Raw genomic sequence first — 18,593 nt, 5'->3', positions numbered from 1 at the left:
ATTTCGAGACTCCTCGTCGTGTCCGTGATCTCATCCGGGATTCCGAACAAACTTCAGTACATCAAATCACATAACTCATAATACAAATCATCATCGAACGTTAAGCGTGCGGACCCTACGGGTTCGAGAACTATGTAGACATGACCGAGACGCATCTCCGGTCAATAACCAATAGCAAAACCTAGATGCTCATATTGGCCCTACATATTCTACGAAGATCTTTATTGGTCAAACCGCATAACAACATACGTTGTTCCCTTTGTCATCGGTATGTTACTTGCCCGAGATTCGATCGTCGGTATCATCATACCTAGTTCAATCTCGTTACCGGCAAGTCTCTTTACTCGTTCCGTAATGCATCATCCTGCAACTAACTCATTGGTCACATTGCTTGCAAGGCTTATAGTGAAGTGCATTACCGAGAGGGCCCAGAGATACCTCTCCGATACTCGGAGTGACAAATCCTAATCTCGATCTATGCCAACCCAACAAACACCTTCGGAGACACCTGTAGAGCATCTTTATAATCACCCAGTTACGTTGTGACGTTTGATATCACACAAGGTGTTCCTCCGGTATTCGGGAGTTGCATAAACTCATAGTCAGAGGAACATGTATAAGTCATGAAGAAAGCAATAGCAATAAAACTAAACGATCATAATGCTAAGCTAACGGATGGTTCTTGTCCATCACATCATTCTCTAATGATGTGATCCCGTTCATCATATGACAACACATGTCTACGGTCAGGAAACTTAACCATCTTTGATTAACGAGCTAGTCTAGTAGAGGCATACTAGGGACACTCTGTTTTGTCTATGTATTCACACATGTACTAAGTTTCCGGTTAATACAATTCTAGCATGAATAATAAACATTTATCATGATATAAGGAAATATAAATAACAACTTTATTATTGCCTCTAGGGCATATTTCCTTCAGTCTCCCACTTGCACTAGAGTCAATAATCTAGTTCACATCGTGATGTGATTTAACACCAATAGTTCACATCCTTATGTGATTAGTTCACATCTCCATGTGACTAACACCCAAAGGGTTTACTAGAGCCACAAATACGATGTCAACTACATGATCATGCAAAGCAATATGACAATGATGAAGCGTGTCATAACAAATGGAACGGTGGTAAGTTGCATGGCAATATATCTCGGAATGGCTATGGAAATGCCATAATAGGTAGGTATGGTGGCTGTTTTGAGGAAGGTAAATGGTAGGTTTATGGTACCGGCGGAAGTTGCGCGGTACTAGAGAGGCTAGGAATGGTGGAAGGGTGAGAGTGCGTATAATCCATGGACTCAACATTAGTCATAATGAAATCACATACTTATTGCAAAAATCTATTAGTTATCGAAACAAAGTACTACGCGCATGCTCCTAGGGGGGTAGATTGGTAGGAAAAGACCATCGCTCGTCCCCGACCGCCACTCATAAGGAAGACAATCAATAAATAAATTATGCTCCGACTTCATCACATAACGGTTCACCATACGTGCATGCTACGGGAATCACAAACTTTAGAACAAGTATTTATCAAATTCACAACTACTCAACTAGCATGACTCTAATATCACCATCTTCATATCTCAAAATAATCATCAAGTATCAAACTTCTCATAGTATTCAATGCACTTTTTACGGAAGTTTTTATTATACCCATCTTGGATGCCTATCATATTAGGACTAATTTTATAGCCAAAGCAAATTACCATGCTGTTCTAAAGGACTCTCAAAATGATATAAGTGAAGCATGAGAGATCAATAATTTCTATAAAATAAAACCACCACTGTGCTCTAAAAAGATATAAGTGAAGTACTAGAGCAAAAATTTTCTAGCTCAAAAGATATAAGTGAAGCACATAGAGTATTCTAATAAATTCCGATTCATGTGTGTCTCTCCAAAAGGTGTGTACAGCAAGGATGACTGTGGTAAACTAAAAAAAAGGCTCAAATCATACAAGACGCTCCAAGCAAAACACATATCATGTGGTGAATAAAAATATAGCCTCAAGTAAAGTTACTGATAGACGAAGACGAAACAGGGGATGCCTTCCGGGGCATCCCCAAGCTTAGGCTTTTGGTTGTCCTTCAATTTTACCTTGGGGTGCCTTGGGCATCCCCAAGCTTAGGCTCTTGCCACTCCTTGTTTCAAAATCCATCAAATCTTTACCCAAAAACTTGAAAACTTCACAACACAAAACTCAACAGAAAATCTCATGAGCTCCGTTAGCGAAATAAAACAAACCACCACTTTAAGGTACTGTAATGAAATTATTTATTTATATTGGTGTTACACCTACTGTATTCCAACTTCTCTATGGTTCATACCCCCCGATACTAGCCATAGATTCATCAAAATAAACAAACAACGCACGAAAAATAGAATCTGTCAAAAACAGAACAGTCTGTAGTAATCTATGTCAAACGCAAACTTCTGGAACTCCAAAACTTCTACCAAAATAGGACGACCTAGATAATTTGTTTATTGATCTACTTCAATTGGAATCAGTATTTTATCAATTTCTGGTGATTTTTAACAATTGTTTTTGTGTGCAAAAAAATTCTGACTTTTTCAGCAAGATCAAATAACTATCATCCAAGAAGATCATATAGGTTTTTCTTGGCACAAACACTAATTAAAACATAAAACCACATCTAACCAGAGGCTAGATCAATTATTTATTACTAAACAGGAACAAAAAGCAAGGAACAAAAATAAAATTGGGTTGCCTCCCAGCAAGCGCTATCGTTTAACGCCCCTAGCTAGGCATAAAAGAGAGAATAGATCTAAGTATCATCATCTTTGGTATGCAATTCCTCAATAGAACACTTATAACCTTAGGAGTTTCCTTCTTTTTGTTAATGACCAAACTCCTAGGCAAGAAATCAAGAAATTCATTTGTAGCAAAAGGTTCCTTAATGATAGCGAAAAAGTTGGGGTGAACACTTATGGATTTGAGGTCCGCATTTTCCTTACTAGAAGATTCACCCTTATTTTTAGGAACATACATAAATTTGGCAACTTTGATAGTAGGAGGATTTGAAGTATTTCTCACGGCGGAAAAAGCAGAACCTAAGTTGGTAATGATATCCTCAAGTTTATCAATTCTAGTGGAATCTTGATCTATTCTTTCATTAACTAAGGGTTCTTTTTCTTTAAAAAAATTCAGAGTCATTCCTACCTTAGATCCATATTGGGTAATTTGGTTGTGGATCTTTTTATCCAAATTCTCAATCAATTCCACAGTGGTAACTTTATTTTCAATAATTTCAAGCCTTTGCATCACATGTTCCAAAGTTAGCATAGTTCCATTAACCAAAAGAGGTGGTGGGCCGAACAAATCTATCATAGCATTATAAGAATCAAAAGTATGGCTACCCAAGAGATTCCCTCCAGTAATGGTATCAAGAATATATCTATTCGAAGGAGTGATGCCTACATAAAAATTGCGAAGAAGAACGGAAGTGGATTGCTTCCTAGTAGATCTATTCTGAGCGTTGCAAATTCTGTACCAAGCATCTTTTAGATTTTCCCCCTCCCTTTGTTTAAAATTAAGAACTTCATGATCAGGAGTACTAACTGTAAGTGCATCTAGTGCCCCTTAGTGATTTTTGTGTATTGGAGACTTATAGGTTAAGGGACTAATGTGTTTATGAGTGTACACAGGTCTATAAGTCTATGAGGAGTTTGATACTTACAGAGAAAGTCGACCCCTAAAAATGAAGTTCTTCGTCTGAAGACTTTGGATTTCTGAAGACTTTGAAAGTGAAGAAATTGGTGTAACCCTGAATACTTGGTATTCATACGAGGAACATGAAGCGTGAAGACTTTTGTTTTCGTAGTTTCATTTTCTCTTTCTTGAGTCATAGGAAACACCGTACTGTTAAAGGGGGTCGAGGAAATACTAAGGAAAAATTTCCATGTGATGCTCAACTCAAAATCCTACACCTACCAATCCCTTCGAGTGAAGCCATTGGAAATCTCATACAGTTCAGTCAATTTCTTCAGTGACAGAGACGAAGTTCTTCTGGTCTCTAAGGAATTTGTTCTGACTGAGGAATTAGGAATTCGCCAGTGCGGATTGCCTACACAGTGAGGAACATGATAGCCCTGAGGAATTTGAGCCTCAAATATCCGACCGTTGCTGTCCTACGCGCCAGCTGTCGCAAAATATCTACCCACCTAACGGTCATATCATTGAAGGGCATTTATGTCTTATCATGTCGGGCTGCTCCCTAGGCTATAAATAGTCGCCCCCTACAACCACTAGCTGGTTGGCTGCTCCGAGAGAAATTGACACTTGCCATTTGACAGCATCCCATCCTCCGAGGACTTTGAGCAAAAATCATCGAGTGAGGAAAACCCAAACCCAAACACCTACAAACCCAAAGTGATTGAGCATCACTGAAGAGATTGATCCTGTGTGGATTCGACACTTGTTACCTTTGAAGACTGTGCTTCTTCCAGACGGTTAGGCGTCATGGTCTAGAGCATCCAAGAGGAATTGTGGATCGCCGAGTGACCGAGTTTGTGAAGGTTCAGAAGTCACCTGAAGACTTACCACGAGTGATTGGGCGAGGTCTGTGTGACCTTAGCTCAAGGAGAATACAATGAGGACTGTGTGTCCGGGACTATGTGTCCTCAGGTTTAAATACCTAGCCGCTCCAACCAGATGTACAACTGAGACAGCAGTTGGAACTGCTCTACCAAATCATTGTCTTCGCCAAGCTTACTGGTTCTATTTCCTCAACTCTTTCATTTCTTCTTTACAGTAGTTGTGTGCTTGTTCATATCTGTTTGAAGACTTTGACTGAAGACTTTCTGTTTGTCTTTATCCTGTGTTATCATGTGTTTACGCTTTTTGTACTCTGTGCTTGTCTTCATTTCATCATGATGACCATGCTTGTGTTGTGTTATGTTTACTTTTGAGTACTTATTCCGCTGCAAGTAGTTCTTCGCTAAGGAATTTCCTCGTCCGCAAATTCCTCAGTGAAGAATTCATAAAAATTGCCTATTCACCACCCTCTAGTCGATATAACGCACTTTCAATTGGTATCAGAGCAAGGTACTCCCTTGTTCTGTTTGATTTTGGGTTAACCGCCTGGAGTTTTAGTTATGTCGACCGCAGGTATGATCAAGGTCTCTGCTGGGTGTCCTACCTTCGATGGGACGGACTACCCTTACTGGAAGAATAAGATGCGGATGCATCTTGAGGCAATTGATTACGATCTCTGGTATGGTGTGGAAAATGATGTTCCCTCAGTCACACCTTCTCTGAACGCTACTGATGTGAAGAGATTCAAGCAACTCGATTCTCAAGCGAAGAACATCATATGTGGCCATCTGAGCAAAGGACAGTATGGAAGAGTGAGTGCTTTGGAAACTGCTAAGCTTATCTGGGATAGGCTGTCCAAAGTGAATGAAGGAGTCTCAACTCAACGTGACTCTCGTGTTGACGTTCTTCGCAATCTCTTCAACCGCTTCAAGAGAGTCGACAATGAAAATGTTCAGCAAACCTTCGATCGCCTCACTGACATCTCAAATGAGCTTCAAGCACTTGGTGCCACTGACATCACCGACCATGAGGTGGTGAAGAAATTGCTGCGATCGCTTGATTCCTCATTTGATACTCTGGCACTGATGATACAAGAACGTGCTGATTACAAGTCACTTGATCCCGCTGATATCCTCGAGAGGCTAAACACTCATGAGTTCCAGCTTGCTGAGAAGAGAGACCTCTATGGTTCGAGCTATGGCAGATCAGGTGCCCTGAAGGCCAAGGCTGTCTCTGAATCTGAAGGTGAAGATTCTGGTAGTAGCCTTGGTGATCCTGAAGAACTGAGCCAGGAGCTAGCACTGCTCGTGAAGAAATTCCATACATTCTCAAGAAGTGGTCGCTTTGGAAAATCCTCAAGGAGCAATGATTCCTCATCCAGTGACTACAAGAAGAGGCTATGCCACAAGTGCAAGAAACCTGGTCACTACATTCAAGATTGTCCTCAGTGGGAAAATGAATCAAAGAAGAAGAAATACAAGGATTACAGTTCTGATGATGCGAAGAAGAAGAAGAAATCTTCAAAGTATTCATCATCAAAATCCTCAGAGTCTTCATCTCACAAGAAGAATAGCTCCAAGAAGGCTCGGGCATTCATTGGCAAGGAAATGGACTCTGAGGCTAAATCTGAGGAACATGAGGAAGAGGAGGCATCTGAGGAGTCCGAGTCTGGTGTGGGGAGTCTAGCTCTCGCTACTGCATTCGTCAGCAAGTCTATCTTCAACTCTGAAGAAAATGGCTTCACTAACAAGGCTGATGAAGACAATGATGACTACGCTACCACCTATTGCTTCATGGCAAAGGGTGCCAAGGTACTCAAATACCCCTCCTATGAATCAATTGAGAATGAATCTGATGAAAACCTCAAGCCCAGCTACTCTAAACTTGCTAAGATTGCTGTGAAACAACAAAAGGCTTTTGAAAAGGTTCAAAACATGCTAGACAAAATTGATGATATGTTGGGTGAAGAAATGGATCGCACTAAAACCTTGACTGAAAATCTTCAGAGACTTCAGTCTAGGTTTGACAACCTTCAAGGTCATCATAACACTCTCTTATCTGATCATGAGAAGCTTTCTTATGAATTTCTTTAAAGAAAGCAAGATCTTGAAAAGCTAAGAGTGAGTTATGAAGATCTTCAGAAGGAGCGCGATTCATTGCTTGCTCAACAAATTAGCGCTACTCAAGAAGAATTTGTTCCTCCATGTTTGAAGTGCATTGAACGTGAATATGCTAATTCTTCACCTGAGTGTTCAAATGCTTCTAATGCTACAAATTCTTCACTTGTCTCTGCTATCACTAATTCCTCATCTGAGGACATTGCTAGTATCACTGATGATGCAGGGCTGAAGGAATTATATATGACAGGCATGTACAAAAGCCTCAAAGGGCATCAGACTCTTTGTGATGTGCTTAAAAAGCAAATCCTCAACAGGAACCCTAGGAAAGAGGGTATTGCCTTTGAGAGGAAACTCAATGCTGATGGTACATATTGGAAGCCTGAGCAGTACCCCAAAACCTCATGGGTTGCTGCAAAGGGACCTCCAGTTGATCCATCCAATTTATCTAGCTTTACATGTGAATCTCCTCATTCTTCTGATGAGTCATTTGACTCCAACTATAAACTGTTCAAAAATCAGAATGGTGAAGTATTTGCTAGATATGTTGGCACTAACTGCAGGAACGGTTCCCCTGTGAAGAAAATCTGGGTTCCCAAAAGGTGCCTTGAAAATCTTCAGGTGAATGTCCTCATGACACCACCAGTGAAGAATAGGAACCCCAGATCAAATTCTTCATATGGATCCAAGTCCTCATACGGACCAAATTCCTCACGTGAATCAAATTCCTCAAAAGGATCAAAGTCCTCATATGATCATCATCGTGCTAACACCTCTGTTTCGCAGGGAAGAGCTAAGGCCTATGAATATGAGCATTATTCTTCTAACCATTATGTTCATAAGTCTTCGAAGAATTTCTCTGCCTATTCATATGCTTACCCTAACTCCTCTTATGTGAAACGAAATGGACTGGCTTTTATGCCACCTTTCTCATATGGAGCTCGCAGAGTGATGAACTCTTTGCCACCCCTTCAGATGTGGGTGGTGAAGAAAAAGAACTAATCTCTTATGCAGGGTCAGGTCTCCAGACGTGCTTAAACGTCTGAAGAATTTGCTGGAGACCTGAAAATGCCTGAAAGGACGCAGGCTAATCATGAAGAAATGAACTTTCATTTCTCACGTCCTCATACTGCTTTATCTGTTCTATTGCTTGATGAAATTGATCTGCTGAATTGATGTCATATTCTTCACTGATGAAGTATATGAGTTCGTAAGCTGCACTAATTCATCTGCAGGATGATCAACCCAAAGCCACTGAGTGGGTCCTCGACAGTGGATGTACAAACCACATGACTGGTGACAAGAATCTTTTGATGGATGCTCCCTTATCTCCATCGCATCTGAAGCATATCATCTTCGCTGACAAAGGCAAAAGTCAGGTATTGGGTCTAGGTAAGGTTGCGATCTCAAAGGATCGACACATGGACAAAGTCATGCTTGTCGAGTCCTTAGGATACAACCTCATGTCTGTCTCAATGCTTTGTGATCTTGATATGGTTGTTGTCTTTGGCAAGTATCGTTGTGTTGTGACCATGGAAGCTTACAATTCCAAAGTCTTCGAAGGCTTTAGGAGAGGAGACTTGTATATTGTTGATTTCTCTACAGGACCACAACCAGTCGTATGCCTACTTGCAAAAGCTTCAGAAGGCTGGCTATGGCATCGACGACTTGGTCATGCAGGCATGAGGAATCTGCACACGCTAGCGAAGAAGAAGAATGTCATTGGCATTGAGAATGTCAAATTCCTCAAGGATCACTTATGCGGAGCCTGTGAAGCTGGAAAGATGACCAAGGCCAAACATCCAACGAAGACAATTATGACTACCACTCGTCCATTTGAATTGCTTCACATGGATCTCTTTGGTCCTAACCATTATTCTGCTGTCACAAATGATGCATCTCTCTATGGCTTTGTTATTATTGATGATTACTCTCGTTACACATGGGTGCATATTGTCACTTACAAACATGAAGTGCAGGAAGTCTTCAAATGATTTTCCTCGAGAGCTTCAACCAACTTTGGTGTGAAGATCAAGCACATCAGGAGTGACAATGGAACTGAGTTCAAGAATTCTGGTCTTGATGACTATCTTGATGAACTTGGTATTACTCATGAGTTATCTGCTCCTTATACTCCTCAGCAGAATGGTGTTGTGGAGCGCTGATACGTCTCCAACGTATCTATAATTTTTTATTGTTCCATGCTCTTATATTATCTGTTTTGGATGTTTATGGGCTTTATTAAACACTTCTATATTATTTTTGGGACTAACCTATTGACCCAGAGCCCAGTGCTAGTTCCTGTTTTTCCCTTGTTTCAGTGTTTCGAAGAAAAGGAATATCAAACGGAGTCGAAACGGAATGAAATCTTCTGAAGAAGTTATTTTCGGAAGGAAAGCAACCCGGGGGACTTGGAGTCCACGTCAAGGAAGCAACGAGGAAGGCACGAGGCAGGGGGGGCGCCCACCCCCCTGGGCGCGCCCTCCACCCTCGTGGGCCCCTCGTGGCTCCCCTGACGTACTTCTTTCACCTATATATACCCATATACCCTAAAACGATCGGGGAACAGAATATATCGGGACTTCCGCCGCCGTAAGCCTCTGTAGCCACCAAAACCCAATCGGGGCCCTGTTCCGGCACCCTACCGGAGGGGGGAACCCTCACCGGTGGCCATCTTCATCATCCCGGCGCTCTCCATGACGAGGAGGGAGTAGTTCACCCTCGGGGCTGAGGGTATGTACCAGTAGCTATGTGTTTGATCTCTCTCCCTCGTGTTCTTGATTTGGCACGATCTTGATGTATCGCGAGCTTTGCTATTATAGTTGGATCTTATGTTTCTTCTCCCCTTCTACTCTCTTGTAATGGATTGAGTTTTCCCTTTGAAGTTATCTTATCGGATTGAGCCTTTAATGATTTGAGAACACTTGATGTATGTCTTGCCGTGCGTATCTGTGGTGACAATGATATATCACGTGATTCACTTGATGTATGTTTTGGTGATCAACTTGCGGGTTCCGCCCATGAACCTATGCATAGGGGTTGGCACACGTTTTCGTCTTGATTCTCCGGTAGAAACTTTAGGGCACTCTTTGAGGTTCTATGTGTTGGTTGAATAGATGAATCTAAGATTGTGTGATGCATATCGTATAATCATACCCACGGATACTTGAGGTGACATTGGAGTATCTAGGTGACATTAGGGTTTTGGTTGATTTGTGTCTTAAGGTGTTATTCTAGTACGAACTCTAGGGCTGTTTGTGACACTTATAGGAATAGCCCAACGGATTGATTGGAAAGAATAACTTTGAGGTGGTTTCATACCCTACCATAATCTCTTCGTTTGTTCTCCGCTATTAGTGACTTTGGAGTGACTCTTTATTGCATGTTGAGGGATAGTTATATGATCCAATTATGTTATTATTGCTGAGAGAACTTGCACTAGTGAAAGTATGAACCCTAGGGCTTGTTTCCTAGCATTGCAATATATACCGTTTACGCTCACTTTTATCAAGTTACCTTGCTATTTTTATATTTTCAGATTACAAAAACCTATATCTACCATCCATATTGCACTTGTATCACCATCTCTTCGCCGAACTAGTGCACCTATACAATTTACCATTGTATTGGGTGTGTTGGGGACACAAGAGACTCTTTGTTATTTGGTTGCAGGGTTGCTTGAGAGAGACCATCTTCATCCTACGCCTCCCACGGATTGGTAAACCTTAGGTCATCCATTTGAGGGAAATTTGCTACGGTCCTACAAACCTCTGCACTTGGAGGCCCAACAACGTCTACAAGAAGAAGGTTGTGTAGTAGACATCAAGCTCTTTTCTGGCGCCGTTGCCGAGGAGGTGAGTGCTTGAAGGTATATCTTTAGATCTTGCAATCGAATCTTTTTGTTTCTTGTTTTATCACTAGTTTAGTTTATAAATGAAAACTGTAAAAAATGGAATTGAGTTTACCTCATACGCTTCATCTTTTTAATATCTTTCGTGAGTATGATGGGAAGGAAAATTGTGTCAAAGTGTTAGAAGAAGAATGCATTAAAATGTTTGGCACTAAATCTTTGAATTATGAGCATGATTGCAATGTTGTTAGTATGAATTACTTGAATATCCATGATGCTAATGATATGCAAAGCCACAAGCTTGGGGAAGCTATGTTTGATGAAGATGATATTTTTTGTCCCCCAAGTTTTGATGAGCAAATTTATTATGATGAAAGCATGCCTCCTATCTATGATGATTATTGTGATGACACGTATGCTATAAAGAATAATGATAACCATGAAATTTGTCATCTTGATCTTAATTTTCAATCACATGATAGTTATTTTGTTGAGTTTGCTCCCACTACTATCGACGAGAATAAATTTGTTTACGTGGAGAGTAGGAAAATTTCTATGCAAGTAGATCATGAAAAGAATGCTTTAGGTGATGGTTATATTGTTGAATTCATTCATGATGCTACTTAAAATTATTATGAGGGAGGAATATATGCTTGTAGGAATTGCAATAATATCAAGTTTCCTCTCTATGTGCTTAAAGTTTTGAAGTTATGCTTGTTTTACCTTCCTATGCAAGTTGATTCTTGTTCCCATAAGTTGTTTGCTCAGAAAATCCCTATGCATAGGAAGTGGGTTAGACTTAAATGTGCTAGTCATATTCTTCATGATGCTCTCTTTATGTTTCAATTCTTATCTTTTATGTGAGCATCATTGAAATCATCATGCCTAGCTAGGGGCGTTAAACGTTAGCGCTTGTTGGGAGGCAACCCAATTTTATTTTAGTTTCTTGCTTTTTGGTTCTGTTTAGTAATAAATAAATCATATAGCCTCTGGTTAGATGTGGTTTTATGTTTTAATTAGTGTTTGTGCCAATTAAGACCTATAGGATCTTCTTGGATGATAGTTACTTGATCTTGCTGAAAATTCCAGAAACTTTCTGCTCACGAAAACAATTGTTTAAAATCACCAGAACGTGATAAAATACTTATTACAATTGCAGAAGATCAATAATCAAATTATCTAGGTCTTCCTATTTTGGTAGATTTTTCTGAGTTCCAGAAGTTTGCGTTAGTTACAGATTACTACAGACTGTTCTGTTTTTGACAGATTCTGTTTTTCGTGTGTTGTTTGCGTATTTTGATGACTCTATGGCTAGTAAAATAGTTTATAAACCATAGAGAAGTTGGAATACAGTAGGTTTAACACCAATACAAATAGAGAATGAGTTCATTACAGTACAATGAAGTGGTGTTTTGTTTTCTTTCGCTAACGGAGCTTACGAGTTTTCTGTTAAGTTTTGTGTTGTGAAGTTTTCAAGTTTTGGGTAAAGATTCGATGGACTATGGAATAAGGAGTGGAAAGAGCCTAAGCTTGGGGATTCCGAAGGCACCCCAAGGTAATATTCAAGGATAACCAAGCGTCTAAGCTTGGGGATGCCCCGGAAGGCATCCCCTCTTTCGTCTTCGTTCATCGGTAACTTTACTTGGAGCTATATTTTTATTCACCACATGATATGTGTTTTGCTTGGAGCGTCATTTTATTTTCTTTTGTTTTGCTTTCTGTTTGAATAAAATACCAATATCTGAAATTATTAAATGGGAGAGTCTTCACATAGTTGCATAATTATTCGACTACTCATTGATCTTCACTAATATCTTCCAGAGTAGTTTGTTGTTTGCTCTAGTGCTTCACTTATATCTTTTAGAGCACGGCGGTGGATTTATTTTGAAGAAATAGACGAACTCTCATGCTTCACTTATATTATTTTGAGAGTCTTAAACAGCATGGTAATTTTCTTTGGTTATGAATTTAGTCCTAATATGATGGGCATCCAAGAGGGATATAATAAAAACTTTCATATAAAGTGCATTGAATACTATGAGAAGTTTGATTCTTTATGATTGTTTTGAGATATGAAGATGGTGATATTAGAGTCAGCTAGTGGAGTAGTTGTGAATTTGAGAGATACTTGTGTTAAAGTTTGTGATTCCCGTAGCATGCACGTATGGTGAACCGTTATGTGATGAAGTCGGAGCATGATTTATTTATTGATTGTCTTCCTTATGAGTGGCGGTCGGGGACGAGCGATGGTCTTTTCCTACCAATCTATCCCCCTAGGAGCATGCGCGTAGTACTTTGTTTCAATAACTAATAGATTTTTGCAATAAGTATGTGAGTTCTTTATGACTAATGTTGAGTCCATGGATTATACGCACTCTCACCCTTCCACCATTGCTAGCCTCTCTAAATACCGCGCACCTTTCGCCGGTATCATACACCCACCATATACCTTCCTCAAAACAGCCACCATACCTACCTATTATGGCATTTCCATAGCCATTCCGAGATATATTGCCATGCAACTTACCAGCGTTCCGTTTATTATGACACGCTCCATCATTGTCATATTGCTTTGCATGATCATGTAGTTGAGATCGTATTTGTGGCAAAGCCACCATTCATAATTCTTTCATACATGTCACTCATGAGTCATTGCACATCCCGGTACACCGCCGGAGGCATTCATATAGAGTCATATTTTGTTCTAAGTATCGAGTTGTAATTCTTGAGTTGTAAGTAAATAAAAGTGTGATGATCATCATTATTAGAGCATTGTCCCAGTGAGGAAAGGATGATGGAGACTATGATTCCCCCACAAGTCGGGATGAGACTCCGGACAAAAATAAAAAAAGGAAAAAAAGATGCCATAAAAAAAAGAGAAAAGGCCCAAATAAAAAATAAAAAAATAAAAAAATAAGAGAAAAAGAGAGAAGGGGCAATGCTACTATCCTTTTACCACACTTGTGCTTCAAAGTAGCACCATGATCTTCATGATAGAGAGTCTCCTATGTTGTCACTTTCATATACTAGTGGGAATTTTTCATTATAGAACTTGGCTTGTATATTCCAATGATGGGCTTCCTCAAAATGCCCTAGGTCTTCATGAGCAAGCGAGTTGGATGCACACCCACTTAGTTTCTTTTTGAGCTTTCATATAATTATAGCTCTAGTGCATCCGTTGCATGGCAATCCCTACTCACTCACATTGATATCTATTGATGGGCATCTCCATAGCCCATTGATACGCGTAGTTGACGTGAGACTATCTTCTCCTTTTTTGTCTTCACAACCACCATTCTACCACCTATAGTGCTATGTCCATGGCTCACGCTCATGTATTGCGTGAAGATTGAAAAAGTTTGAGAACGTCAAAAGTATGAAACAATTGCTTGGCTTGTCATCGGGGTTGTGCATGATTTAAATACTTTGTGTGGTGAAGATAGAGCATAGCCAGACTATATGATTTTGTAGGGATAACTTTCTTTGGCCATGTTATTTTGAGAAGACATAATTGCTTTGTTAGTTTGCTTGAAGTATTATTATTTTCATGTCAATATTAAACTTTTGTCTTGAATCTTATGGATCTGAATATTCTTTCCACAATAAAGAAAATTACATTGAGAAATATGTAAGGTAGCATTCCACATCAAAAATTCTGTTTTTATCATTTACCTACTCGAGGACGAGCAGGAATTAAGCTTGGGGATGCTGATACGTCTCCAACGTATCTATAATTTTTGATTGTTCCATGCTATTATATTATCTGTTTTGGATGTTTATGGGCTTTATTAAACACTTTTATATTATTTTGGGGACTAACCTATTGACCCAGAGCCCAGTGCCAGTTCCTGTTTTTTCCCTTGTTTCAGTGTTTCGAAGAAAAGGAATATCAAACGGAGTCGAAACGGAATGAAATCTTCTGGAGAAGTTATTTTCGGAAGGAAAGCAACCCGGGGGACTTGGAGTCCACGTCAAGGAAGCAACGAGGAAGGCACGAGGCAGGGGGGCGCGCCCACCCCCCTGGGCGCGCCCTCCACCCTCGTGGGCCCCTCGTGGCTCCCCTGACGTACTTCTTTCACCTATATATATCCATATACCCTAAAACTACCGGGGAACAGAATATATCGGGAGTTCCGCCGCCGTAAGCCTCTGTAGCCACCAAAACCCAATCGGGACCCTGTTCCGGCACCCTACCGGAGGGGGGAACCCTCACCAGTGGCCATCTTCATCATCCCGGCGCTCTCCATGACGAGGAGGGAGTAGTTCACCCTCGGGGCTGAGGGTATGTACCAGTAGCTATGTGTTTGATCTCTCTCCCTCGTGTTCTTGATTTGGCACGATCTTGATGTATCGCGAGCTTTGCTATTATAGTTGGATCTTATGTTTCTTCTCCCCCTCTACTCTCTTGTAATGGATTGATTTTTCCCTTTGAAGTTATCTTATCAGATTGAGTCTTTAATGATTTGAGAACACTTGATGTATGTCTTGCCGTGCGTATCTGTGGTGACAATGGGATATCACGTGATTCACTTGATGTATGTTTTGGTGATCAACTTGCGGGTTCCGCCCATGAACCTATGCATAGGGGTTGGCACATGTTTTCATCTTGATTCTCCGGTAGAAACTTTAGGGTACTCTTTGAGGTTCTATGTGTTGGTTGAATAGATGAATCTGAGATTGTGTGATGCATATCGTATAATCATACCCACGGATACTTGAGGTGACATTGGAGTATCTAGGTGACATTAGGGTTTTGGTTGATTTGTGTCTTAAGGTGTTATTCTAGTACAAACTCTAGGGCTGTTTGTGACACTTATAGGAATAGCCCAACGGATTGATTGGAAAGAATAACTTTGAGGTGGTTTCGTACCCTACCATAATCTCTTCGTTTGTTCTCCGCTATTAGTGACTTTGGAGTGACTCTTTGTTGCATGTTGAGGGATATTTGTATGATCCAATTATGTTATTATTGTTGAGAGAACTTGCACTAGTGAAAGTATGAACCCTAGGCCTTGTTTCCTAGCATTGCAATACCGTTTACGCTCACTTTTATCATTTGTTACCTTGCTATTTTTATATTTTCAGATTACAAAAACCTATTTCTACCATCAATATTGCACTTGTATCACCATCTCTTCGCCGAACTAGTGCACCTATACAATTTACCATTGTATTGGGTGTGTTGGGGACACAAGAGACTCTTTGTTATTTGGTTGCAGGGTTGCTTGAGAGAGACCATCTTCATCCTACGCCTCCCATGGATTGATAAACCTTAGGTCATCCACTTGAGGGAAATTTGCTACTGTCCTACAAACCTCTGCACTTGGAGGCCCAACAACGTCTACAAGAAGAAGGTTGTGTAGTAGACATCAAGCGCAAGAACATGGCTCTTGTTGAGATGGCTCGCACTATGCTTGATGAATACAAGACGCCTCGTCGTTTCTGGATTGAGGCAATTGATACTGCTTGCCACATCATCAACAGGGTATATCTTCACAAATTCTTCAAGAAGACTGCTTATGAACTCCTCACTGACAAGAAACCCAATGTGAGTTATTTCAAAGTCTTCGGTGCTAAATGTTGGATTAGAGATCCTCATCACAACTCTAAATTTGCACTGAAAGCACATGAAGGTTTTATGCTTGGTTACGGAAAGGACTCGCACACCTACAGAGTCTTCAACAACGTTCATCACAAAGTTGTTGAAACTGTAGATGTGCGGTTCAATGAAACTAATGGCTCACAAAGAGAGCACCTACCTTCTGTGATAGATGAACCAGCACCTGAGGAAACTATCAAGTTCAAGGCTACTGAGGATGTCATTCCTACCGAAGAATCTGCTGAAGAATTCATTCCAGAACGTGAAGAACGTCGAGCTAATGCACCTGAAGAAAATGGTGCTGAAGAAAATGTTGATCAAATTCCTCGACGACAACCCGCTCATCCTCGCGTTGCAAACGAAGTGCAAATTGAGAAGATCATCGATGACATTGAAGCACCAGGTCCTCTCACACGCTCAGAAGCTTCACATTTATCTAACTTTTGTGGGCACTTTGCTTTCGTGTCTATCACAGAGCCCACTAAGGTAAATGAAGCATTTCTAGAGCCTGAGTGGATTCAAGCTATGCAAGAAGAATTACATCAGTTCGAGCTCAACAACGTCTGGGAACTGGTCAAACGTCCAGATCCTCGCAAGCACAATATCATTGGCACAAAGTGGATCTACCGCAACAAGCAAGATGAAAATGGCCTTGTGGTGAGGAATAAGGCATGACTTGTAGCTCAAGGCTACACACAGGTTGAAGGAATTGATTTCGATGAAACTTTTGCACCTGTTGCTAGACTTGAGGCTATTCGCATATTACTTGCTTATGCTAACCATCATGATATCACTTTATATCAAATGGATGTGAAAAGTGCATTCCTCAATGGTAAGCTTGAGGAAGAAGTATATGTTGCTCAACCCCCAGGTTTTGAAGATCCAAAGCATCTTGACAAAGTCTTCAAACTCAATAAGGCCCTCTATGGCCTCAAGCAGGCCCCTCGGGCATGGTATGATACTTTGAAGGAATTCCTCATGAAGAAAGGCTTCAAACCCGGTTCACTTGACCCAACTCTTTTCACTAAATCTTATGATGGTGAATTGTTTGTGTGCCAAATATATGTTGATGATATTATCTTTGGTTGTACTGACCAACGTTACAGTGATGAATTTGCCTATATGATGAGTGAAGAATATCAAATGTCTATGATGGGAGAATTGAAATTCTTCTTAGGTCTTCAAATTCGTCAACAGCGCAATGGCATATTCATATCTCAGGAGAAATACCTCAAGGATGTATTGAGGAAATTCGGCATGCAAGATTGCAAAGCTGTCAAAATTCCAATGCCCACAAATGGCCATCTATGCACTGATGAAAATGGTATTGACTTCGATCAAAAGGTATACCGCTCCATGATTGGCTCCTTATTGTATTTATGTGCATCTAGGCCAGATATTATGCTTAGTGTTTTCATGTGTGCCCGATTTCAAGCTACACCGAAGGAATCACACCATAAGGCTGTGAAGCATATTCTTCGATATCTAGCTCACACACCAACACTTGGATTATGGTATCCCAAGGGCTTGGCTTTTGATCTCATTGGATATTCAGACTCTGACTATGCTGGTGATCGTGTGGACCGCAAGTCAACATCAGGCACATGTCATTTCCTCGGACGATCTTTGGTCTGTTGGTCCTCGAAGAAACAGAACTGCGTATCACTGTCTACTGCTGAAGCTGAGTACATTGCTGCTGGTTCTTGCTGTGCTCAATTGCTGTGGATGAAGCAAACTCTCAAGGACTACGCCGTCAACGTGAAGAATGTGCCTCTCTAATGGGACAATGAGAGTGCAATCAAGATTGCTCACAACCCAGTTCAGCACTCGAAGACAAAGCACATTCAGATTCGTCATCATTTTCTTCGTGATCATGTGTTGAAGGGCGACATTTCTATTGAGCATGTGAAGACTGAAGAACAGCTAGCCGATATCTTCACAAAGCCCTTGGATGAGAAGAGATTTAGCAAGTTGCAGTGTGAGCTAAATATCTTAGAATCTTCGAATGTTCTTTGAAAAGGACACTCATCCTAACACTTATGCAAAATTGATGACTTAGATGTGCAACACATGAAGAAACATTTTTCTTCAATCAATGAAGAATAACACTCTAAGTGTGAAGAAATTAACGAAGAATTTGATTCTCAGAGCCCTACGACAATTGTACGCGGTGTCTGAAATCATCATTCTTATACGGTGGGTCACGCCACCACCAAAAGTTGAAAATCTTCAATTTGAGTTTTTCCTCAGTTTTTGAAATTCCCGAGTTGTTCATATTCTTCAACTTTGCAATGTCTTCACTGTGTCCGTCGTTTTTCTTCATTGGCTATATATATATATATATATATATATATATATATATATATATGAGTTTTTGTCCTCTACAACATTCACTTATTGCTATTTCTTCAAGTTGCTCTTTCTACTAAGTGAATGTGATCGGACCCTTCCC

Source organism: Aegilops tauschii, chromosome 6, assembly GCF_002575655.3.
Source record: "Aegilops tauschii subsp. strangulata cultivar AL8/78 chromosome 6, Aet v6.0, whole genome shotgun sequence".
Lineage (NCBI taxonomy): Eukaryota > Viridiplantae > Streptophyta > Magnoliopsida > Poales > Poaceae > Aegilops > Aegilops tauschii.
Note: the sequence above shows the minus strand (reverse complement) of the source record.